Source organism: Vulpes vulpes, chromosome X, assembly GCF_048418805.1.
Source record: "Vulpes vulpes isolate BD-2025 chromosome X, VulVul3, whole genome shotgun sequence".
Taxonomy (NCBI): Eukaryota; Metazoa; Chordata; class Mammalia; order Carnivora; family Canidae; genus Vulpes; species Vulpes vulpes.
The window spans coordinates 66,856,494-66,883,478 of NC_132796.1; the positions used below are offsets into that span (position 1 = coordinate 66,856,494).

At 36.5% G+C, this 26,985-nt stretch overlaps 1 protein-coding gene and 1 pseudogene across 6 annotated transcripts in view; one reads left to right on the forward strand and one right to left on the reverse strand.

The window, feature by feature from the left end:
- The window catches only part of DIAPH2 (diaphanous related formin 2), a 1,085,411-nt gene that overhangs the window by 61,848 nt on the left and 996,578 nt on the right, over window positions 1–26,985 (forward strand). The window lies entirely within an intron of this gene.
- LOC112912394 (methylsterol monooxygenase 1 pseudogene) lies at window positions 12,515–13,788 on the reverse strand (annotated as a pseudogene).

Genomic DNA, 26,985 nt, shown 5'->3' on the forward strand with positions numbered 1-26,985 from the left:
AAGATGACTCCTAGAGGAGCATATATGACCCTGGGTGTATGTTTAGATTGAAAAAAGCATGTTCAAATGAAAATTGTGATGAGATAAAACCTCAAATTAACAACACAGCAAATAGATGTTGGTGAGGATGCAGAGGAAGAGGAACCTTCTTAAACTTTTGGTGGGACTGCAAACTGGTGTAGCCGCTCAAAAACAGTATGGAAGTTCCTCAAAAAGATAAAAATAGACACCCTACCACCCAGCAATTGCACTGCTAGGTATTAACCCAAAGGATACAAAGAGACTGTTTAAAGGGGCACATGTACCCTGATGTTTATAGCAGCATTATCAACAATAGCCAAATTATGGAAAGAACCCAAATACCCATTGACTGCTGAATGGATAAAGATGTGTTTATATAGATATATATAAGCAATGGAATATTATTGTTATATTGGAATATTAATATTATTAGCCACAAAAAAGAATGAAAGCTTGTCATTTGCAAGGACATGGATGGAGTTAGAGTGTATTATGCTAAGCAAAATAAGGCAGTCAGAAAAAGACAAATGATTTCACTCATATGGAATTTAGGAAACAAAACAGATGAACATAGGGGAAGGAACAACAAAGAGAGGCAAGACAGACTATTAACTATAGAGAACAAACTGAAGGTGGTTGGAGGTGGGGGGGCTAGGCTAAATGGGTAATAGTTATTAAGGAGGGCACTTGTGATAAGCACTGGATGTTGTATATAAGTGATGAATTGCTAAATTCTATTCCTGAAACCCAGTATTACACTATATGTTAACTAAGTAGAATTTAAGTAAAAACTTGGAACAAAAAAAAGGAAAAAAGAAAAGCATATTTTGAAACCTACCTGCTTTTTCTAAAGCAAATTGAAAACAATGTACAAAACTATGAATAGCAGAAAGTAGACAGAAAATAGTGCATCCTCATCTTAATCTTACCTGGGCAGAGGTGTGCACACCAAATCCATGGGTAGAGAAGTATCAGATCCATGGAGTTGTGTGAGATTTTTGTCCGACAGGGTCAAAGGTTAGCAAAAGTTGGTATATTGCTGTAGGATATCATGATGATACAGTGATTTAGGGACAACCACTTCTTTCTTGCAAATGGTAACTTTGGTGTTTTTCTTCCTTTATCTCTTACATTTTAAATTTTACTTTGTGAGTATTCTTCAGTCTATGGATACTAAGAACATGCTGTATTCCAAAAAGTGTTTATAAGACATTTTTCTTTCTTTTTCATATCTTTGAGGGCATTGTTTCTTTGGGAACATGTTATGTAGGGAGGTTAGTTTCCCAGGGTAGCTCCCCCTTTTCAAATCCTACTTAATCTACATTGTAGATGAACTTTTTTTTTTTTTTAAAGATTTTATTTATTTAATCATGAAAGACACACACACACACACACACAGAGGCACAGGCAGAGGGAGAAGCAGGCTCCATGCTGGGAGCCCAATGTGGGACTTGATCCCGGGTCTCCAGGATCACGCCCTGGGCTGAAGGCAGCGCTAAACCGCTGAGCCACGGGGGGCTGCCCAAACTGTTTTATTAATAGTGTGAGTCTGAGCTCTGGGAGCAGTTAGGTGCCATGTAGTGAGAATAGTGAAGAAAAAGTTCTTTCTAGGTATGGGGCTCAACATAGACAATATTTCGGAATTGGTAAATTTTATCTTTAGGATTCCCCAAATCCCTTTCTCTACCCCTTTTCCATATAATGATGCTCTCTCCCTTTAGGTGACACCTTTCCCAAGTCTTCCCTGTTCTTCACTTTTTCAAAGTAACTACCTTTTCTTCCCTAACTCTTCATTTCTGTCATACAACTTATTTTCCCCAAGTATCAGAAAGAACTAGTTATGGTAATTTACAGAGTTGTGTTGTATTATTGTTTTTTTTAAATTGATGAATGTTAATAAAAGTTCATTGCTTGGTAAAAATACAAGCAGTTAGCACAGGGAAGTGAATAAAGTCTGACAATGAAAGGATAAATGTTTTAGGGAAACAGGTAAACCTATAAGCAGCTTTGATTTAAGGTTCTCCCTTGGGAATAATTGGTGCTGAGCTGTTACTACTTTTCAAGTCTCACCTTTATTCACTTAATATTATATCTCAGAGCTTCTCTTTATTCATAACTGCTTCCATGAGAGCAGCATAGAGGCTTTTGGAGTTGAGGGTAGGCAAGCAAATAGGGCAAGAAGAGTGGCTATTCTAAGTTTGGGACTGCTCATATGGCCTTTTAAGTGAAGAGTATATTCCATAATGGCTTTATATAAGCGATAATTAATAAAAAACCGTTTCATGTCTTACCTGCAAATGATGACATAGAATTTTTAAGCTTAGACAATTTGATCATTGAGGCAAATGGATATTAAAAGCAGTAGTTTCTAATATCTTATAAACTTTCTTCTGTTCTTACCTGTTGCGTTGTATGCTTACCAATAAATCCCTTGTATTTGTTCCTAAAATGATGATATGGTTTGAAGGTCACTGAGCTGGTGGCCAAGAAAGAATTCTTTTTTTTTTTTTTTTTTTTTAAGATTTTATTTATTTATTCATGAGAGCCACAGAGAGAGAGAGAGAGAGAGAGAGAGACAGAGACAGAGACACAGACACAGACACAGATAGAGGGAGAAGCGGGCTCCAGTGCAGGGAGCAGACGTGGGACTAGATCCTGGGTCTTCAGGATCTGGCCCTGGGCTAAAGGCAGCGTTAAACTGCTGAGCCACCCGGGCGGCCCCCAAGGAAGAATTCCTGAAATGTCTTAGTGCATCTAAGGTGTTTATATTATAGCAGGGACAGCCTGTGGGCAGAAAGAGCTGCTTGAGTTGTGAGAAGTTGCTGATTATATACTTTCAAGGTGGGGGAAGTAAAGACAAGAGAAGTTTACAAAAGGACTTTCATATGTTAAAGAAGACTTACAGGATGCTGGAGGCATGGCTATTGTTTAAGGTTATTTTTCCCTCTAGCAAGGCATTTGCAACAAGATTGGGAGTTCTCTGAGGAAAATTTTTTTCTGCCTGCCATTTGTCAATGGGCTGAGTTATAAGGAGATTTAATTTTATTTACATTTCCTTTTGGCTTTGTTCTCCACAACTATAATGCCAACTGTAGTTGCTACTGTAATGATAGGATTTATTTAAACCTCATGGAACTGATGAAATGTGTAAGAAGAAAATGATCTTTCTATGAAAATTAGATAGAAGTACTTTGTATGAGTTCACGAAGCAGCTAGAAACCTACCTATTAAGCATACATGAGACAAGTGAAGGCTTAGGAAAAATAACAAAATTCTAGAAGGATTCCTATGGCTTTGCTGGTGTCTTTAAATTCTTTTTTCCCAAAGAAAATGCTGATAGTAGAGAGTGCGTTAAGAGTGTGGTATATGAAAGGAGTGTTGCTGTGAATTCCAGCTAAGGAGCCTATATTAAAAGCAAAGGCCTTAGCTCTATGTCAAAAAAGACCAGTGAGGGCAGCCCGGGTGGCTCAGCAGTTTAGCGCCGCCTTCACCCCAGGGCCAGATCCTGGAGACTGGGGATCCAGTCCCGCGTCCGGCTCCCTGTGTGGAGCCTGCTTCTCCCTCTGACTGTGTCTCTGCCTCTCTCTCTCTCCCTCTCTGTGTGTCTGTCATGAATGAATAAATAAAATCTTTAAAAAAAAAAAAAAAGACCAGTGAATGAATGTATATTCCTAAGTTGTAAGGTACAACAAAATGTTGAAGACAGAACTCACTTTTAATAATTCTTCACTTTAACCAACCTATATATAGGAGATATGTTAGCATTTGAAGCAGACAGCCAGGAACAAGTTCTTGAGATGTCTTTGGTGCAAAAGAAGTGATTTCATTAAAGCAGGAGGACAGGACTGTGGGCAGAAAGAGCTGCACTGGGTCATAAGGAGTGGCCCATTATATACATTCAAGTTGGGAGGGGGTTAGGGATAGCTTAAGTCTGTAAGGGATTTTGTAAGCAAAGTTTCCAGGACCTTGAGGGGGCTAGCTGTTGTTAGGAAAAGATCATTTATTACTGTTTAGTAAAAACTCAGTCATGAGACCCTTCAGATTTCCCTTCAGAGGTATATTGGTGGGTCATATGCTTAGGTTATTGCCAACGTGCATCTTGGGGGGTGGGGGTGGGGGTGGGCAGGGTTAGAGATAAAGGAAGTTTCATCTTTATATGTTAAAGTAGACTTAGAGGATCCTGGAGGGTCTGGCTAAGATTGCCTTTTGCCCTTAGCAAAGTAGTAACACCATGGCAACTGGCTCGCTAGAGGAATGTCACTGTGCCTGTTTCAACTTGCCCATGAGCCTTAGGTAGTAAGGAAATTCAGTAATTTTTCTTTTGCCTTTGTTTCTTACATCAGTAACCACCTCCTGGACCTTATGTCTGTATAATGCTGTACAGTAAAAGCTCTTTTTCTGTGGTATGAAATGAAATGTAGTTTGAACATCCTTTCTTTACCATTTCTGGGCATAGTGTGGAACCAGCATGCTTCAAATTGTTTGTTGAATGACCATGGTAGTCAAGCAGATTGTATTCTCATTCTTTAAAACTTACTAATCAGGGGTGCCTGGGTGGCTCAGTGGTTGAGCGTCTCCCTTCTGCTCAGGGCATGATCCCAGGGTCCTGGGATCGAGTTCCGTTTCAGGCTCCCAATAGGGAGCCTGCTTCTCCTTCTGTCTGTCTCTGCCTCTCTCTGTGTCTCTTATGAATAAATAAATTAAAAAAAAATCTAAAATCAAACAAAAAGCCTTACTAATGACAAAATAATTTATGGTAATATCCTTTCCATGACAGATGAAAACATTATTTGAATGTTGTGGAAATAATAAAAGTAGGGGATGATTTCAAAGTGACTGAGGCCTTGTAATTATAGATGTTTTCAAGAATTTTATTCAATGATACATTTTCTGGAACATTTGCGGTTTTGTTAGGTAATCCTGAAGGATTTTGTATATTTGTACCTTGACATTTGTCTTTGTATTTCTCCTTTTTATAGTAGGATTTTTAGTAGGAGGGTTTGCTAAGTATTATTTACAAGTGAAATTTGATAGGGAGATTATGGAACCATTCCCTTATTGTAATAGTTGTATTGAAATGCAGATGAACTGCCATTCAACTACCTAGATTTATTCAGATCTGGTTTAGCCTTCAGGGTTGGATAAATAATGCAATTTGGCCCCAAGGAGTTTGCTGGACTTTTTGTCCCTGCTGTATTAAAAAAAATAACATTTTAACCAATTTTAACTAATAACTAATTTAACTAATCATCTTTTTAATGATCACATGTAGAATAGTCAGGTAGTTACCATTCAGTTGCAGAAGGGTGTATCATACCACAGTTTTTTTCTCATCTTCATAAATTCATTTTTTATTGGTGTTCAATTTGCCAACATATAGAATAACACCCAGTGCTCATCCTGTCAAGTGCCCACCTTAGTGCCCATCACCCAGTCACCCCCACCCCCGCCCACCTCCCCTTCCACCACCCCTCCTTTGTTTCCCAGAGTTAGGAGTCTTTCATGTTCTGTCTCCCTTTCTGATATTTCCCACTCACTTTTTCTCCTTTCCCCTTTATTCCCTTTCACTATTTTTTATATTCCCCAAATGAATGAGACCATATAATGTTTGTCCTTCTCCGATTGACTTATTTCACTCAGCATAATACTCTCCAGTTCCATCCACGTCAAAGCAAATGGTGGGTATTTGTCGTTTCTAATGGCTGAGTAATATTCCGTTGTATACATAAACCACATCTTCTTTATCCATTCATCTTTCAATGGACACCCAGGCTCCTTCCACAGTTTGACTGTTGTGGACATTGCTGCTATAAACATCGGGGTGCAGGTGTCCTGGCGTTTCATTGCATCTGTATCTTTGGGGTAAATCCCCAGCAGTGCAATTGCTGGGTCGTAGGGCAGGTCTATTTTTAACTCTTTGCGGAACCTCCACACAGTTTTCCAGAGTGGCTGCACCAGTTCACATTCCCACCAACAGTGCAGGAAGGTTCCTCTTTCTCCACATCCTCTCCAACATTTGTGGTTTCCTGCTTTGTTAATTTTCCCCATTCTCACTGGTGTGAGGTGGTCATACCACAATTTTATTGCAAGTTACTGCTCCATTGTCCTGTCTGCCATGTTCTTCCTGATGATTTTAAATTTAAGTTGGTTGCTTTTGATGCATAAAACAAAATTTACATTTTTATCTCATTCCATTGTGTGGATTAGTGCCTTGATTTTAGAGGCTAGTGCTAGTAAATATTTGGGTAATATAGTCTTCCCCTTGACCTTTCTTCTCAACACCCTACTATAGGATAAGAGGGAAAGTTAGCAAATGGTTAGGATAATAGTTTTAGAATTTGTGTATATATGGGACGCCTGGGTGGCTCAGTGGTTGAGTGTCTGCCTTTGGCTCAGGGCATGATCCTGGGGAGTTGGCCTGGGATTGAGTCCCGCATCAGGATCCTCACAGGGAGCCTGCTTGTCCCTTTGCCTATGTCTCTGCCTCTCTCTGTGTCTCTCATGAATAAATAAATAAAATCTTTAAAAAAGAAAAGAGTTTTTGTATATGGTAAATATTTTACCATTTTTGATGACAAAATGATTGAATGTGTTACTGTGCTAGCAGGATATTTAAATGGGTGCAATATCAGAGAATAGTATGCATAGAGGTGGAGGACAATGTGTCTTATCTTTTAAAAATTGTCCCCCCTTTCCAAAAAAACTTGCTTTTTCTCTTATTTCTATGACTTCTGTGTTTATCTAGATTAGTTTTAGTTGTAATAGTCTATTCAAATATCATCATAATATTTGTTAGCATTGTCTCTTCTTTTTTTAAAGATTTTATTTATTTGAGAGAGAAAGCATGATGGGGGGAGGACAAAGGGAGAGGGATAAACAGACTCCCTGCTGAGCAGGGAGCCAGACACAGGTTTGTATCCTAGGACCCTGAGATCATGACGTGAGGAAAAGGCATACACATAACCTACTGAGCCATCCAGGGCCCCCACATTTTCTCTTCTTGCACATAATCAAGGTAGACTTCCTATAGAAAACAGGTCTGCAGTAAAAACAAAACAAAACAAAACTTCTGAATGGACAGCATTCTGGACAAACTGAAGTGATTGCCTGCCTAGATATTAAAATCTTAGAATTTTGAACTCTACTAAATAAGGTTTATTATAAAGACATTATGAAGTAGTAGAACTGGGTGTGAATCTTGACTCTTTTGTGACCTTGGCTATATCACTTCCCTACTCTGGCTCGCCCTTGTTTTTCATGTATAATCATTTCTATAATCATTATGTTGTTTATTGCTCTTTGTTTCATTTGTTTTGCTCAAGACTACCAACGATGTCCTTGAATATGTTTTCCAGATGTTTTGTTCTCTATATTATTGTTGCTTCTTTGGTGGTTTTTATTTATATATTTTTTCATCCTTTACTTTTCAGAATTCTGCCAGCTTGGGTTTTACTTCCTTCTTTGATCATTTTTTTTCTTAAAGGGATTTTTATTTTAATGAAAATATCATATGTACGTAAAATCAGTGGTACAGAAAGGCTTGTAATAAGTAATTTCATAGTCCATGTCTTTCTATCCCTAGTGGTGGTGTTCACCAGTGGCAACACATTTTAACTATTTTCACTGTAAAATATTACACCGAAAACTATTATCTTTTCTCCTGATCTCTAAATAATCTGCTAATACTACCATGTCTTACCTTATTTGTTTTAGATGTTATCTATTGACTCACTGCTTTGATAGAGAAAAATTAAATGCATGTCACACTTCACTACCCCATCATTACTATCACAATACTGTTGTCACTATTTTAGTTTCTTTGGTCTTAGAGCACACCTTTTTTGATCAATTACATGGCCGCGTGTTATTTATTTGAGATTATGAAGAACAGCATCTTAAATCTGTTTTTTTTTGGTACATTTTATGCATACATTCTCTGTTGGTCTTTTTCTGATCATTTATCTTTGAATTCATCTGGTTACCCACTGTGAAGGGTAGTGTGGTGTGTGTATGTGTATATAAGCATACTCTAGAATGAATTTCCAAGTTTATGCGTGTGAGAAATGATAAAGTTGAGCTGGAGTAATTCACAGCCTGAATATGAGATTCTTTCCTTGCAAACATTCTCTCTCAATTTTATTTTTATTTTGTTTATTTTGAGAACATGTCTTCCTCAGATTTTGCAGTTAGTGGTTTTTGCAGCAGGGTCAAGTTTGCTATTGCCTTAAAGATTGCGTGTGTGCTTATTTTATTTTTAAATAGAATTTATTTTTTGTAGCAGTTTTATGTTCACAGCCAAGTTGAGAAGAAATTACAGAGAGTTTACAAAATACTAGCAAACTTAATCCAACAATACATTAAAAAAAAAATATATATATATATATATACTATGATCAAATGGAATTTATTCCTGGGAAGCAAGGGTGGTTCAATATTCAGAAATCAATGTGATACATCAATAAGAGAAAAGATAAAACACATATAATCATTTTAGTAGATACAGAAAAAGCATTCGATGAAGTAAAATATCCATTCATGATAACCCTCAACAAAGTAGGGATAGAGGGAACATACCTCAACATAATAAAGGCTATATATGAATAACCCACAGCTGACATCATTCTCAATGGGGAAAAACAGAGCTTTTCCCTTAAAGTCAGGAATAAGACAAGGATGTTCACTCTCATTTGATGTAATACTAGACGTCCTAGTCATGGTAGTCAGACAAGAAAAATACATACAAAGGCACCTAAATTGGTAAGGAAGAAGTTAAATGTTCACTATTTGCTGATTTCATTATACTACACATAGAGAACCCTAAATACTCCACCAAAAAACTACTAGAACTGATAAATGAATTCAGTAAAGTAGCAGGATACAAAATGAATGCACAGAAATCTGTGTCATTCCTATACACTAATAGTGACACAGCAGGTGAAATTATGAAAAGAATCCCATTTACAAATTGCAACAAAAAATAATATCTAGGAATAAACCTATCCAATGAGGTGAAACACCTATACTCTGGAAATTATAAAACATTGATGAAAGAAATTCAAGATGATACAAAGAAATGGAAACCCATCCCATGCTCATGGGTTGGAAGAACAATTATTGTTAAAATGTCTATACTACCCTAAGAAATTTACAGATTCAATGAAATTCCTATTGAAATACCAACAGAAATTTTCACAGAACTAGAACAGAAAATCCTAAAATTTGTATGGAATCACAAAAGACCCCAGAGAGTCCAAGCAGTCTTGAAAAAGAAAAAGAAAACTTGAGGTATCAGAATTTCAGATTTCAAGTTATATCACAAAGCTGTAGTAATCAAAATAGTGTGGTACTGGCATAACAGTTGAGTCATAGATCAGTAGAACAGAATAGAAAACCTAGAAATGAACCTACAATTATATGCTCAGTTAATCTTTGACAAAGCAGGAAAGACTATCCAATGGGGAAAAGACAGTCTCTTCCAAGATGGTTTTGGGTCATGCGAAAGAATGAAACCAGACCACTTTCACCATATACAAAGATAATCTCAAAATAGATTAAAGACTTAAATGTCAGACCTGAAACTTTAAAAACCCTAGAAGAGAACACAGGCAGTAACTTTCTTGGCATTAGCCACAGCAGCATTTTTGTAAGTATGTCTCCTGTGGCAGGGGAAATAAAAGCAAAAATAAACTTTTGGGACTACATCAAAATAAAAGCCTTCTGCACAGTGAAGGAAACAGTCAACAAAACTAAAAGGCAACCTATGGAATGGGAGAAGATATTTGCAAATGACATATCTGATAAAGGGTTATTATCCAAAGCATATAGAGAACTTATAAAACTCAATAACCCCCCTCCCAAAATAACCCAGTTAAAAATGGTCAGAAAACATGAATAGACATTTTTCCAAAGGAAACATGCAGATGGCCGACAAATGAAAAGATTTTCACATTTTACTCATCATCAGGGAAATGCAAATCAAAAGTACAATGAGATATCATCTCACACCTGTCAGAATGGCTAAAATAAAAACTTAAGAAACAAGAAGTGTTGATGAGGATGTAGAGAAAAAAGAACCCTCATGCACTATTGGAATGCATACTTGGGTAGCCACTGTGGAAAATACTATGGAGGTTCCTCAAAAAGGTAAAAATAAAGCTACCTTACTGTCCACTAATGGCACTGCTGGTTTTTACCAAAAGAACACAAAAACTAATTAAAAGGGATATATGCACTCCTATGTTTATTGTAGCATTATTTACAATAGCCAAATTATGGAAGTGACCCAGGTATCATTGTTGGATGGATGGATACACACACAACATACACAATAGAATATTATTCAGCCCTAAAACTAATGAAACCATGCCATTTGCACTAGATAATGGAACTAGAAGGTATAATACTAAGTGAATTAAGTCAGAAAAGGACAAATACCATATGATTTCACACATATGTGGAATTTAAGGAATAGAACAAATGAGCAAAGCAAAAAAAAGAGAGACAAACCAAGAAACAGACTCTTAACTATAGAGATCAAAGTGATGGTTACCAGAGGAGAGATACGGGTAAGCGGGGGTGGGGTGGGGGTTGGTTGAAATACATGATGGGGATTAAAGAGTACACTTATTGTAATGAGTACTGAGTAATGTATAGAAGTTTTGAATTTCTATTTCATACCTGAAATTAATATAACACTGTATATTAACTACTGGAATTAAAATTAAAAATGCAATTAAAAAAATCATGTTCCACAAGTCGAAAAGTATAAAGAGTTTCCATACAGTCCCAAATATGCATCGCCTTCTGTACTATCAGTGTCCTACACCAGGATGGTATGGTAGTGTATTTATTCCAAACAAGGAACCAATTTTGACACATTATCACCCCAACTGCATAGTTTATATTAGTTTCGTTCTTGGTGTTATACATTCTGTGGGTTTTGGCAAACGTATAATGACATGTTATCTACCATTTATAGTATCATACAGAATGGTTTCACTGCCCTAAAAGTTCTCTGTTCTATTCATCCCTCCACCCTAACACATGGCAACCACTAATTTTTTTATAGTTTCCATTGTTTTGCCTTTTCCAGAGTGTCATAGAATTGGACTCATAGAATATATAGTCTTTTTCAATTGGCTTATTTCATTTAGTAATATGCATTTAGTTTTCCTCCAGTATTGTCATTTACTTGAAAGCTCATTTCTTTTTAGAGCTGAAAAGTGTTCCATTGTCTGAACTGACCACAGTTTGTTTATCCATTCACTTACTGAAGGACATCTTGGTTGCTTCCCAATTTTTGGCAATTATGAATAAAGCTGCTGTAAACATCTGTGTGCAGTCTTTTGTGTGGACTGTGGACATAGTTTCAACTCCTTTGTGTAAACTCCAAAGAATGGAAAGAGTATGCTTGGTTACGTTTAGTTTTATAACTTCCACTTTGGAAGACAGGTGGTTGTATGAAGAATTTTGCATAGGCTGTTCTTACAGCCCCATTTTTTTTTTCCTAATTAACTTCTATTCTCTTGAGACCTCAGCTCAGTTATCTCTCATTACCTCATCAACTCAGTAATTTTCTTTCATTGCATGCTTTCATAGCACATGTATCTCTTTATCATAGCATTTATCATAAGTTTATGTGTCTGAGATTGTCTTCCTACTAGTTTGTAAGCTGTATGAAAATATGGATCCTGTTTCATTTTTCCTCACTAGTTTCTGGCATTTTGGCAAGTATTATTAAATATACATTAAATGAATGCATACGAAAATAGATAAACATGCATCAGTATTTATTTTCCATGATAATTGATAATAATGTTTTGATTTTGCACATTTATTTTTTTTATTTTTTATTTTTTCAGACCAAAAAAAAAAATCACATTTATTTCAATTGTTCAAAGTGCAAATACAGCAAGTCAGTTCACAATGTTTCAAGATACAGTTTTAAGTATAATGAAAACTTGATATACAAAAATGAAAGGGTAAATAGCAGAAATAAAGCTCAATTTTTTTTTTTTTAATTCACATAACCCGAAAACCTTTAGACTAAAATATCCCATTTATGACAATTCGGAAACGCCTTAATTTATAGATACCAGTAGCACATTGCCATCTGAAAGGGCTTCTCAAAGAAGGAGAATCACCCCAAACCAGTCAGCTCAGGACCAGAGTGGAAGTTCTTGGGGCGGGCTATTCTGGATTTGGCCGCTGATACTTGGATGTTTAGGCAAATTCTAGAAAATGTTTACAGTTCAATATGAGGCCAACACCCTGCTAAGAGATACTGAAATGGCCACTATATATTTACAAGATTTTTTTTATTATTATTTATTTATGATAGTCACAGAGAGAGAGGGGCAGAGACACAGGCAGAGGGAGAAGCAGGCTCCATGCACCAGGAGCCCGATGTGGGATTCGATCCCTGATCTCCAGGATCGCGCCCTGGGCCAAAGGCAGGCGCCGAACCGCTGCGCCACCCAGGGATCCCTATTTACAAGATTTTAAAGACCCATCTTAGCTTCAGGCCTCTGGTGTTACGGGGGAAAGACAGACTGATACTTCTTCCATTACTTAGAACCTTTCTGTAAGGTTAGCAACACGGCCTTTACAACTGCCTCACGAAAATCATACTTCGTTATAGATTTACTTATTTATACACATACAGAACTTTTATGTAAAGTAGAAAAAGTTCCCGCTAGGAAGATAATTAAAGGTTGTTAATGTTCTTTGTATCACTTAGCAGCCAAGACACAGGTTTATTTCTGCTCCCCAGAAGCAAGGTTAGCTATTCGCTTCAATTCAGGGAGGTGTGTGCTTTCAGGATGATGGAGAAGAGATATTTATTGCATCTTTTTCTCAATCTTCTTCATCTTTTCTTTATAGGTAGTAAATTGAGAGTCTGTTCCGAAAATTCTATCCCACCATGTAAATGTGGAAGCATAGTTTCCGATGAAGTTCATGTGGTGGAAATCATGATGCCGAGAACCAGCATAGAAAGGGATCAGATTTAAAGGGTTCAGGGGAATGTCATAGCCACTATGGACATCAATAGTTTCTATCAAACGAATGGTCACCCATGCCCAAAGGAGAATGACATGATCACATAAAAGCATGATTCCAATGAAAAATCCAGTTCCAAGAATCAGAGTTTCCAAAGGATGTGCATATTCAGCTTCCATTCCAAATGGAGCCTGAAACTCATGATGAACTTTATGAATATATTTATATATTCTTTTGTGATGCAAGAGCCTATGCAGGAAATAGTGCCAGGTGTCCTTAATCACCGCACAGCCAAAGCATCTTGCCAAAAGCATATACCATCTTGGCATTCTTTCCCAATCATAAGGTATATTAAAATACTCTGTAAAATAATAAGTTCCACAGATCAAAGGAAGCTGGATACAAAAGAGATTAAAGAGAAGTACTTTAAAACATTTCCATTGGTTTTCCCAGGTTTCTGGTTTATCCTTTTGAATTTTGTACTTTTTCATGAAAGGTATAAATTGAAACAAAAATCCAGGTAAACAGAACAAGAAATAAAGAACTTTGTGAACTATCAAGGATCCCCATGTTGCAATCTGGAACTTTGTATAATTATTCAACATATAGTTCCGAGCATTTTTAAATGGTTCTTGTAGAGGGTTCTCAGGTAAAAGTGAATCTACATACTCCACAGCCAAAGATGCTGAACTAAAGATGCTGATACTTTCATTTGTTGCCATTTTTCAAATCTCTGCAGAAAGCCTTAGAATTCTGGCCGAGCAGCAGGAACGCCACATTTATTTTGCTTAAAGAATTTTACCTAGAAAACTGCAGAAAAAGAGGCAAAACCATTTGAAATGTTAGAAGAGATGAGCCACAAAAGTTCTCTAAGCCCCAAATTCTGTTTCTGTGTATGCACACATATGTACACATGATTATGTTTATGTTTCAGTATTAAAAATAGTGCACTTTCAAGTAATTAATCAGTTTGTGATGGCTGTTGACCTAGCAAAAAAAATATTAGGTATCCCTTTTTGAGATGTGTGTTAATAAACAAGAGATAATCCTGAGTTTTCTTATATTCCATGGATGGTTAAGTGAAGTAGAAATTTCTGTGTCTTTAAAAAAAAAATCCCTACACTAAAACTTTGCTTATATTCTCATAGGATAAATGTATATTACACAGTAAAAAATATGTATATAATTTAAATCTTAAGACTTCTATATAGTTTATTTCTGATTCTCATTTGATTACTTCTTACCCTGAAGAAGGAAAATCTAGGGAGCTAAACATTCATTCCAATCATTCATTTTTGTGTAACACAGTAGCCATGCAGTTGAATGTGAATTTCAGAAACCAAGGTTTTCAACTCAGGGCAACAAGTATTGACTAATGATGCAAGCTATTAATGGAGCCAAATATCATTGAAAGTCACAATCTAGGGACACTTACTGCAATGTTTCACTTATTATGGCTAGATTGTTATGCTTTAATATGGCAATGTTGATTAAATAATGATTTATTCTTTGTCATCACTTGAGTTAGGAGTCACAGTTAAGAGGAAGTAAGGCACACAGAAGATGCATTTTGATGCTTTGCCTGATGTCTATTTCTATTTTAAACATCAGTGGCCTAGATTATTTTGCAAGAAAGCTTACAGGTAACTAATAATGAGTATTTTCATGTGTGATTATTGATAGAAGGGATTAGGGTTTGAGAGAGTGACTACTACTCAATATATACTTAAACATAGCTGAAAGTAGTAGTCTTAACATAGAAATTATTTTATAAACATGAGAATAAGATGCCTTTATTGTCTTCTTTATTTTTGAATTACTCTTTTTTGTCTTATAATATGGTTTCAAAACAAAAAGTATAAATTAAACCCTTTTATTTATGTTAGTACCTTTCCTCTGAACTGGGTCACCTGTACAACTCTCAGTCATGGTTAAGGTATAAAACCTATTTTGCCATAGTGTTGAAAAAATCTAATTACAGATGATAAACTAACGTTATAAAATACTAATCCCATAGATCGTCATAAATATGTTCACTTGTCCTTTCAGTGTAGTCAACCCCTAGATAAGAGGTTTTGTTTTTATTTTGAAATGATGCTGCCCCAATTTCTCAAAATACTTTTTGGAATATTTGGGAACTGTATTCAGAATTAATTTATAAGACACATGAGAAAGCCACTTTGAAGTTACATTTTGCTTTGAGTCCGGCATATATTTGAGTGCTTGCAATGGTAACCCTAATTAACTATTTTTGAAAAGGAACAAATAATTTGAATCTGTACATTATAGTATATTGAAGAATAAATTTAGTCCTGTTATTTTCATACCTTGTAAATGGATATAACTTGGTGACTGGTATATAGTTATTTGTCTATCTGTGTCTATTCTGTCAACCTATTTAAACAAAATAGCTTTTTTTTTGTTTCAAAATAGCTTTTTTGAAGTATAATTGACATTCATGGAACCACACATACTTAAAGTGTACAATTTGCTAAATTTTGCATATGTGCACACCTGTGAAGATAGCGAATATATACGCCCTTTGGAAATCACTCCCTTACCTATCATCATTTTCTCCAAACCAAGAATCAGTTTACTTTTTCTTCAGTTTTCTGAAAGCATTTCTGTACAATTGATTTCAGTAGGATACACCCAGGAAGTCATAGTGTGTCTTCTCTATCTCTCTTTAAATCAGTTTTAAGGATCTTTTTAAAGAAACAAATTTCAGTTTATTATTTTTATATTATTTTTTATTTCATTGATTTCCATTTTTACTTTTATGATTTTCTTTCTTCTGTTTACTTTAGGTTCCATTTGCTCTTCGTTTTCTATTTGCTTAAGGTGGAAGCTAAGGTCATTGATTTGAGAACTCTCATATTTTTTTTAAAATTTTTATTTATTTATGATAGTCACATACAGAGAGAGAGAGAGAGAGGCAGAGACACAGGCAGAGGGAAAAGCAGGCTCCATGCACCAGGAGCCCGATGTGGGATTCGATCCCGGGTCTCCAGGATCGCGCCCTGGGCCAAAGGCAGGCGCTAAACCGCTGCGCCACCCAGGGATCCCTCTCATATTTTTTAATGTAGACTTTTTTGGTATAAATTTCCACTTAATTACTGCTTTTCTAGGCATCTCATAAATTGTTATGTTGTGATTTTATTTTTACTTTATTCAAAATACTTCTGATTTCTCTTATACTTTTTTCTTTGACGCATCTGTTATTTAGAAGTATATTTCTTTCCAAATATTTGGAGGATTTCCAGAAATCTTTTAATTTTGATTTCTAATGTAATTCTAATGTAGTCAGAGAATGTATTTCGTACAACTTGAATACTTTTAAGTTTATTGAGGCTTTGTTTTGTCATAAGTGTACAACATGCACTTGAGAAGAATGTATATTCTACTGTTTGTGGAATGTTCTAAAAATGTCAATTTGATCAGGTTGGTTGATAGTGTTTTTCAAGTCCTCATTCCTGCTGATTTTCTGCTGACTTGTTCTATCAATTACTGAAAGAGGGACATTGAAATTTCTGACTATAATTGTGGATTTGTCTATTTTTCTTGCAGTCCTACCAGTTTCTGCTTCATGTATTTTGAAGCTGTTATTCTAAGTATAAACACTTAGAATCCTTATTATCTTCCTAGTTAATTGACCCCTTTATGATTATGAAATGACCTTTTCTATTCTTGGTTATATCTTTTGCTGTGAAATTCACTTTGTCTGATACTAATATAGTCACTGTAGCCTTCTTTTGACTTGTGTTAGCTGGTTTACCTTCTTCTATTGTTTTATATAATGTCTTCTTTTTTCCCTATGGCTGTTTTTAATATTTTCTCTACCACTACTTTTCAGTGATTTGAATAAGATGGGCCTTGGTGTAATTTTCTTCATGTTTTTTTGTGTTGGGGTTCATTCGGCTTTTTGGATCTGTGGGCCTATAGTTTTTTAAAAAATATATATTTGTAACATTTTTGGCCATTATTCCTTTAAATATTTGTTATTCCCCCATTTGTAACTCAATTACACATATAGTTGGTCACTTTAAATTGTCTCTCTCATTACTGGTAGTCTTTTCGTTTTTATTTGTTTTGTTTTTTATCTTTGTTTCATCTTGGATAGTTTCTACAAAATGTATTTTTAAATGTACTGATCTTTCCTATTGCAATGTCTAATTGGCCATTAATTCTATCCAGTGAATTTTTCTGCTCAGATGTAATTTTCATCTCTAGAAGTTCGATTTGTTTTTTTTTTTATATCTGCCATATTTCTGCTTAATTTTTTGAAACATGAAATATAAGTGAAAAATAACTTTTAATGCCTTTATCTGTTCATTTTAACCCTGAATCCTGACCCTGAATCCTGGGTCAGTTTTGGTTGATTGGCTTTTTTTTTCCTCTTCATTATGGGTCAGATATTCCTGCTTTTTATTTACCTGGAAATTTTTAATTGCCAGATTTTGTGAACTTTACTGTATTGGGTTGTAGATTTTTTTGTATTTGCTATAATTAGTCTAGAGCATTGTTCTGGAATGCAGTTAAGTTACCTCAAAACAGGTTGATCTTTTTGGGTCTTGCTTGTAAGATTTGTTTGGCAAGACCAGAGACAGGTTTAGTCTAGGGCTAATTTTTCCCTTATTACTGAGGCAAGAGACTTCTGACATCTCTTCTCAAAGCCTTGTTAATTATGATGTTTTCCTGTCTGACTGGTAGAAACAGGTTTCATTTCCAGCTCTGTGTGAGTGCCAGGCAGTGTCCTCTAATCCTCTTGTATGGTTCATTCTTTCCTGTCCTTAAGTAGTTACCTTACATACATGTGCCAGTCATCACTCTGCTGAGTACAGAGCAGGTCTCCTTAGTTCTCTCTCTGTTGTAGCTTTCTCCTTTCTGGTATTCTGCCTTCTAAATTCCAGCAGGCTGGTGTCCTGGGATTCCTCAACTCAGGAAGTCTGTAGCACTCTGCCTGGGCCCCTTCCCTGGCCCACGACATAGACACTTTCAAGGCAGTATGCTGGAGCAAGTGTGGACCTCACCTCATTTGTTTACTGTCTTTCAGGGATCACTGGAATTTATGGTCTGGTGTCCAGCATCTTGAAAACATTGTGTGAAATATTTAGGTGTATTTTTTGTTGTTTTGGGCAGAGTGATAAACCTGGACAGAAGTGGAAGTCCTAGACACATTAAAAAAACTGGTTTGACCTACATGATTAAAGTGATTGGGAATTTTTATGGTTCTCTTTTCCTACCTCTCTTCCCCTTCTCATCGCCCCAGCACCTGGTCAGTCTTGCCTGAAAGTTAACCAACCCATTGCAACTTCTTTAGTTTCCAGGTATAAACTCTTGGATTTAGGTCAAAATTGCCTACCCAACAATTATCTTAACATCAATCTGGCAGTCTCCCTTTATTTTTGGTCAGTAGTTATTTGGCAATTCCTTCCTTTACCAAACTTGGTTAATTCATAAAAATTGATGTACGTGTAGCTTCTCCTAGTTTTCCAACATTTTTCCTCCTAACTGGTCATGTGATATATCTTTTCCTTTGTAGTGTTTAATACATCATGTTTCCAGCCTTTGTCAAAATTTCATCCTTCTGAGGTGGGTAGGGGTAATGGGCTAAATAGGTGTTGGGGATTAAAGAATGAACTTGTTCTGCTGAGTGCCGGGTGTTACGTGGAAGTTTGGAATCACTGTATTGTACACCTGAAACTAATAAGACATTGTATGTTAACTAATTGGAATTTAAATAAAAACTTAAAATTTTATCCTTCTAGATTCACATATCAAAGTCTCCAGCTTAAGCACATATTGGTACTAGAAATATAGCACAAAAACAGAATTTTAGCGCTAACAAGGACCTTATATTTAATCAGTTGTACTTGGAGAGATTTGAGAGCATGCTTTTCAGTCTCCGTAGTACACAAACATCTAGGTTTAGCCCTGTCACAAAATACTTAAGATATTTATTTCCATCCTTGATTATTGTAAAACTTCAGATAAACCTTTTTAGAATATGTAAATACACAATATAATTTAAGGACTATTTTATTAGTATAAACTCCTATGTTCTTTAAGGTGGAACATTCTCATTGTTCTTTCTGGTAGGGAAAGAAGGCAGAAGAAAATCCAAGTCACTATTCACTAAGACCAAATGTTATATTTGGGCTATAAGGTCACAACAACGTGGATTTTGGCAGAAAAATTCCCATCAATTTGACAGATTTGACTCATGATAAATGAACTTCTAGAGGGCTTGTAACAAATTACTCAGTTATAAATAAATTTTTTTGAAGTAATCCTTTCTGATTTCAGTTCATGTTTTTTTTTTTTTTTTCTTTTGAAACTACCGTATAATGATTTAGTTAAAACATACTGGACATAGAGACTACTAGTATTTTACACAATGACCTAATTTTATGTTGGTTTTCCCCCTTGTGGTTGCAGTTAGTAAATCTGTTAAGTTTGTGGCTCTACTTTCTTTCTGTAATCAAGGAAAGTTTCTGTTTGACAAAGCTAGGTCAAAAAGAATGAATTCTTCACTGTTGGCTGTCTCCAAAACTTATGTTGAAATCATAAAGTCCTTCAAGAATTAAATTAAAATACTCATTTTGTATGTTACTGGAACTAAGGTAAGTAAAAGCAGAAGTTGGGAAGGTTTTTAATCTTTTTGGGGAGGGGAGGTTTTTAATTTTTGTTGTAGAATTTATTCTGTAAGATGAGAGTGCTGAATTTTTTTCATGTAATTTAAATAAAGAGAATAAACATTTTTAATGCAAATCCAAACAATTCATCTACAGAGATTGTTAACATTATTTCATGGCATTTTCCTTTTATATTTCTAAAATGCAAATACTCTGGGAAAATCTAGTATATGCATTTTGTCACTTATGATTTTGTATTTTATAGTTGGTTAGTTTGGTGCCTGAAAAGGTCTGTGTGTTATTGGTGTCAGAAAATAAATTCAATAGCTTTTATACACAGTTCATGTGAGTGATTTGGGAGGTACATGAACTTTGTGCTCTATAGCTCTTGGTCTAATTGTGAAAGTAAACTATGTAAATGAACTCAAATGTCAGGTTAAAACTTTTGTGGGTTTTCAACCAAGGGAATTATTGAATATGTTGAGATACCTCTATCTGTGCTATGATGGATCATACCATATCACAGTCCTGTCTTTGCTAATTACTTTGTGAAGGTGTATTATTAGCTGGCATGGGGATACTGCATATAGGTCGGAGAATATTATACAGTGGTTTTGTTTAACCTCTGTGTGCCTCATTTTTCTGATCAGTAAAATGGGGATAATACTATTACCCACATTATAGGTTTATTGTGGGGATTAATTAACCAAAGCACTAAGAATAGTGCCTGGCACATAGTAGGTACTTAGTGAGTCCTAATCACTAGTACTACTTGTAGTGATATTCTCTCCTTAGGTCTAGCTTTTATTATACAAGTGATTAACATCATTCTGTGTTATGTATTCACCTCTGCAGTTTGGCAATTAAAGAAAGATGTTCATTCATTATCCCTCTCCCTTTCCCTGTCTTTCCCTCTCTCTCCCTACCTCCCTACTTCCCTTCTTACCTATTTCTTGAGTTTCTTGCTATCTAGCTGGAGCAGTAATAGGTTCAGGTGGTAAATATTGTTCTATGAACTGTAGCAATTTGATTAGGAGATAGAATTAGAAACCATATCTCTCAGAAGAGGAAAAGGGATCCAGAATCTTTTTCTTTGATTTCTAATTTGTGATTTTTTTAAAAAAAATCAGATTAAATTTTGTAATTCAAATATATTTAAGTATTAATTTTTAAAATAAAGTTCCTATTTGCCTCTTGTTAATTTTATTCTGCTGCCTAACAACCAACCAGCCAGTCAACTGGAGTGGGATGTTATTTTCAAAGCAAACCACTTAGCCTATGAATATGTTCCAGAGGTGTGTATGTGTAATAATTCATTGTAATAATTTCATCCTGAAAGATCTCTTCCCACATGCTTTTTGTCTGTCTCATAGGTAGGGATATGGATAAACCTAGTCAGCTAGTCTCGATCATTGGCAGAAACCAAATAAATTATAGATATTTTTTATAACATGTATAGATACATATTATGACTGTGTTTTGAAGGTTAATTGTTAATTTCTCTTTTTAGGGTGATGTTAATTCTTAGCTAATCTGGATTTTTCTCTGTAGATTTATTTTCTTGGTTTTAAAAATCTTCTGTATTTTCCTTTATTACCAACTTCCTAACCCCACCCCATTGTCTTCTAGCTGAATTGGCTATAGTATCCCTAAATGCATATTAAATGCTTTCTGTTCTAAGATCAGTACCATTTTTTTTTTCCTTTGGCTACTGATATTTCTTGAGCAGTCATTAAGTTCATAGTTAACTCTTCTTTGATATGGGGTATTGTTTAAGGGCATTGACTTTGGAGAATAACAAACCTGGATTATCTCACTTCCGTTTTTTTAATAGCTATGAACCATGATTAAGTTACATTATATCTGTGAGCCTCAGGTTCCTCATCTGTAAAATGGGGATAAATGATGGAATATACTTCAAAGGTTGTTGCAAAAATTAAATCTTAAAACACATGTAAATGTGCTTACTGTGGTACCTGGAACATAGTGAACCCTCAATAGATGATATATGTAATCTGTTGTTGTTGCCATCCATATTATGGCTACCTATCTTATCATTTCAGTTTTGTGTCCACCAGTGTGCTAACTTGGAAGTTATTTATGTGATGGACGGCTCCAGTACCAGGAAAGGCTATTATCAAACCTGAGAGAATTCCTTTTTTTTTTTAATAAATTAATTTTTATTGGTGTTCAATTTACCAACATACAGAAAAACACCCAGTGCTCATCCCGTTAAGTGTCCCCATTCCCCCCACCCCCCGCCCTCCTCCCCTTCCACCACCCCTAGTTCGTTTCCCAGAGTTAGGAGTCTTTATGTTCTGTCTCCCTGAATTCCTTTTTAAGTTGAGAAGTCACCAGCTTTCAGTACTTTATTCAATGAATGTGGCTGCTCCAGGGGCCATTACCTAGGTATCATGTAGTAGATTTGAAGGATCTGGGAGCTGATCAGGGGAAAAAAAAAAATGACATGACAGTAGTATACAGGAGCTTTATTTGGATGATACTTTGACAGGTTTGCACGTAGGGGAAGCTCCACATAGCCTGTGACCTTCCAGAGACAATAGTGGGGCCACTGCCTGGAAGAGAAAGGGAACTACTGGGGCTGAGAAAGATCAGAGAAGGAACATTTGTGACTAGATGATATCACTCATGTATAGATGCTATAACTCAGCAGTACAATGGGTGTATTTTTGGGCCAGAGAGCTCCAAAAGGCAGTAGCAATTGGGATCTTTTATAGTTTCAGAATTTATCTTTGGCAGATGTTGGGTGCAGTTTTCATAGTGTATGCAAACCAGGCAGGCTCTAGAATGGCTGAAACTGCATATTTGGGCTTTATTTAAAACAGTTGTATGTGCAGAAGTGAGTTTGGCACATGTGGCCTTTTATTGGGTCTTTGCTGTAAAGAAGTAAACAAGATAGGGCCAATATACAAAGGCAGTCTTTTAACCATTTATGTAACATAACCAGAACTGTTTAAGACCTGGTTTCTAGGGATCCCTGGGTGGCGCAGCGGTTGGGCGCCTGCCTTTGGCCCAGGGCACGATCCTGGAGACCCGGGATCGAATCCCACATCGGGCTCCTGGTGCATGGAGCCTGCTTCTCCCTCTGCCTGTGTCTCTGCCTCTCTCTCTCTCTCTCTCTCTCTGTGACTATCATAAATAAATAAAAATTAAAAAAAAAAAGAAATAAATAAAAATTAAAAAAAAAAAAAAGACCTGGTTTCTACCTCAGGAAATCCATGCCCTATAGTGGGAAATTAAATACTTTGATAAATACTATCATCAAGGTTTGAACTAAGACCTTGGGAGTTACATCAAGAAAGACCCCTCCAGGAAAAATACCACTCTTGTGGTATTTTCAGGTCCTTTAAGCATACTCCAGCTAAAGAAAGCAATCAACATTGTTGGTTCCTGGTGACCAACACCATGCTTCATAATTCTTTGAATTTTATTTTTAAAATTTATTTTTCAAAAAATTTTTTATTGGAGTTCAATTTGCCAACATATAGCATAACACCCAGTGCTCATCTCACCAAATGCCCCCCTCACTGCCCATCACCCAGTCACCCCAACCCCCCGCCCACCTCCCCTTCCACTACCCCTTGTTCATTTCCCAGAGTTAGGTGTGTCTCATGTTTTGTCACCCTCACTGATATTTTCACTCATTTTCTCTACTTTCCCTTTATTCCCTTTCACTAACTTTTATATTCCCCAAATGAATGAGACCATATAATGTTTGTCCTTTTCTGATTGACTTATTTCACTCAGCATAATACATTCCAGGTCCCTCCACGTGGAAGCAAATAGTAGGAGTTTGTAGTTTCTAATGGCTGAGTAATATTCCATTGTATACATATACCACATCTTCTTTTTTTAAATTTTTAAAAAATTTTTATTTATTTATGATAGTCACACACAGAGAGAGAGAGAGGCAGGATACAGGCAGAGGGAGAAGCAGGCTCCATGAGGGAGCCGGACGTGGGATTCAATCCCGGGTCTCCAGGATCGCGCCCTGGGCCAAAGGCAGGCACTAAACCGTTGCACCACCCAGGGATCCCCACATCTTCTTTATCCATTCCATCTTTCGATGGACACGGAGGCTCCTTCTGCAGTTTGACTATTGTGGACATTGCTGTTATAAACATTGGGGTGCAGGTGTTCTGGAGCTTCACTTCATTTGTACCTTTGGGGTAAATACCAGCAGTGCAATTGCTGGGTCTTAGGGCAGATGTATTTTTAACTCTTTGAGGAACCTCCACACAGTTTTCCAGAGTGGCTGTACCAGTTCACATTCCCAGCAATAGTGCTAGAGGGTTCCCATTTCTCCGCATCCTCTCCAACATTTGTTGTTTCCTGTCGTGTTATTTTTCACCATTCTCACTGGTGTGAGGTGGTATCTCACTGTGGTTTGGATTTCTATTTCCATGATGGCCAGTGATGTGTAGCATTTTTTCATGTGCTTGTTAGCCATATCTATGTATTCCTCTGTGAAACTTGTGTTCAAGTCTTTTGCACATTTTATTATTGGATTGTCTGTTTCTTTGCTGTTCAGTTTCATAAGTTCTTTATAGATCTTGGATACTAGCCCTTTATCTGATACATCATTTGCAAATATCTTCTCCCATTCTGTAGGTTGTCTTTTAGTTTTATTGACTGTTTCTTTTGCTGTGCAGAAGCTTTTTACCTTGACTAAGTCCCATTAATTCATTTTTGGTTTTGTTTCCCTAGACTTCATAGATGTATCTTGCAAGAAGTTGCTGTGGCGAAGTTCAAAAAGGGTGTTGCCAGTGTTCTCCTCTAGGATTTTGATGGAATCTTGTCTCACATTTAGATCTTTCATCCATTTTGAGTTTATCTTTGTGTATGGTGTAAGAGAATGGTCTAGTTTAATTCTTCTGCATGTGGCTGTCCAATTTCCCCAGCACCATTTATTGAAGAGACTTTTTTCCAGTGCATAGTCTTTCCTGCTTTGTCAAATATTAGTTGCCCATCGAGTTGAGGGGCCATTTCTGGATTCTCTATTCTGTCCCACTGATATATGTGTCTGTTTTTGTGCCAGTACCACACTGTCTTGGTGATCACAGCTTTGTAGTACAACCTGAAATCTGGTCTTGTGATGCCCTCAGCTATGGGTTTCTTTTTTAATATTCCCCTGGCTATTTGGGGTCTTTTCTGATTCCACACAAATCTTAAGATGATTTGTTCTCTCTGAAGAAAGTCCATGGTATTTTGATAGGGATTGCATTAAACATGTAAATTGCCCTGGGTAACGTTGACATTTTCACTATATTAATTCTTCCAATCCATGAGCATGGAATATTTTTCCATCTGTTTGTGTCTTACTCAATTTCTTTCAGAAGTGTTCTATAGTTTTTAGGGTATAGATCCTTTACCTCTTTGGTTAGGTTTATTCCTAGGTATCTTATGCTTTTGGGTGCAATTGTACATGGGATTGAGTCCTTAATATCTCTTTCTTCAGTCTCATTGCTAGTGTATAGAAATGCCACTGAATTCTGGGCATTGATTTTGTATCCTGCCACACTGCTGAATTGCTTTATGAGTTCTAGCAATCTTGGGGTGGAGTCTTTTAGGTTTTCTATGGACAGAATTATGTCATCTGGGAAGAGGGAGAGTTTGACTTCTTCTTTGCCAATTTGAATGCCTTTTATTTATTTTTGTTGCCTGAATACTGAGGCTAGGACTTCTAGTAGTATGTTGAAGAGCAGTAGTGAGAGGGACATCCCTGTCTTGTTCCTGAAATTAGGGGAAAGCCTCCCAGTGTTTCCCCATTGAGAATGATATTTCCTGTGGGCTTTTCATAGATGGCTTTTTTAAAATTAATTTTTATTGGTGTTCAATTTACCAACATACAGAAAAACACCCAGTGCTCATCCCGTCAAGTGTCCACCTCAGTGCCTGTCACCCATTCCCCTCCAACACCCGCCCTCCTCCCCTTCCACCACCCCTAGTTCCTTTCCCCGAGTTAGGAGTCTTTATGTTCTGTCTCCCTTCCTGATATTTCCCAACATTTCTTTTCCCTTCCTTTATATTCCTTTTCACTATTATTCATATTCCCCAAATGAATGAGAACATACACTGTTTGTCCTTCTCCGATTGACTTATTTCACTCAGCATAATACCCTCCAGTTCCATCCACGTTGAAGCAAATGGTGGGTATTTGTCGTTTCTAATTGCTGAGTAATATTCCATTGTATACATAAACCACATCTTCTTTATCCATTCATCTTTCGATGGACACCGAGGCTCCTTCCACAGTTTTGCTATTGTGGCCATTGCTGCTAGAAACATCGGGGTGCAGGTGTCCCGACGTTTCATTGCATCTGAATCTTTGGGGTAAATCCCAACAGTGCAATTGCTGGGTCGTAGGGCAGGTCTATTTTTAACTCTTTGAGGAACCTCCACACAGTTTTCCAGAGTGGCTGCACCAGTTCACATTCCCACCAACAGTGTAAGAGGGTTCCCTTTCCTCCGCATCCTCTCCAACATTTGTTGTTTCCTGCCTTGTTAATTTTCCCCATTCTCACTGGTGTGAGGTGGTATCTCATTGTGGTTTTGATTTGTATTTCCCTGATGGCAAGTGATGCAGAGCATTTTCTCATGTGCATGTTGGCCATGTCCATGTCTTCCTCTGTGAGATTTCTCTTCATGTCTTTTGCCCATTTCATGATTGGATTGTTTGTTTCTTTGGTGTTGAGTTTAATAAGTTCTTTATAGATTTTGGAAACTAGCCCTTTATCTGATATGTCATTTGTAAATATCTTCTCCCATTCTGTAGGTTGTCTTTTAGTTTTGTTGACTGTATCCTTTGCTGTGCAAAAGCTTCTTATCTTGATGAAGTCCCAATAGTTCATTTTTGCTTTTGTTTCTTTTGCCTTTGTGGATGTATCTTGCAAGAAGTTACTGTGGCCGAGTTCAAAGAGGGTGTTGCCTGTGTTCTCCTCTAGGATTTTGATGGACTCTTGTCTCACATTTAGATCTCTCATCCATTTTGAGTTTATCTTTGTGTATGGTGAAAGAGAGTGGTCCAGTTTCATTCTTCTGCATGTGGATGTCCAATTTTCCCAGCACCATTTATTGAAGAGACTGTCTTTCTTCCAATTGATAGTCTTTCCTCCTTTATCGAATATTAGATGACCATACATTTCAGGGTCCACTTCTGGGTTCTCTATTCTGTTCCATTGATCTATGTGTCTGTTTTTGTGTCAGTACCACACTGTCTTGATGACCACAGCTTTGTAGTACAACCTGAAATCTGGCATTGTGATGCCCCCAGCTATGGTTTTCTTTTTTAAAATTCCCCTGGCTATTC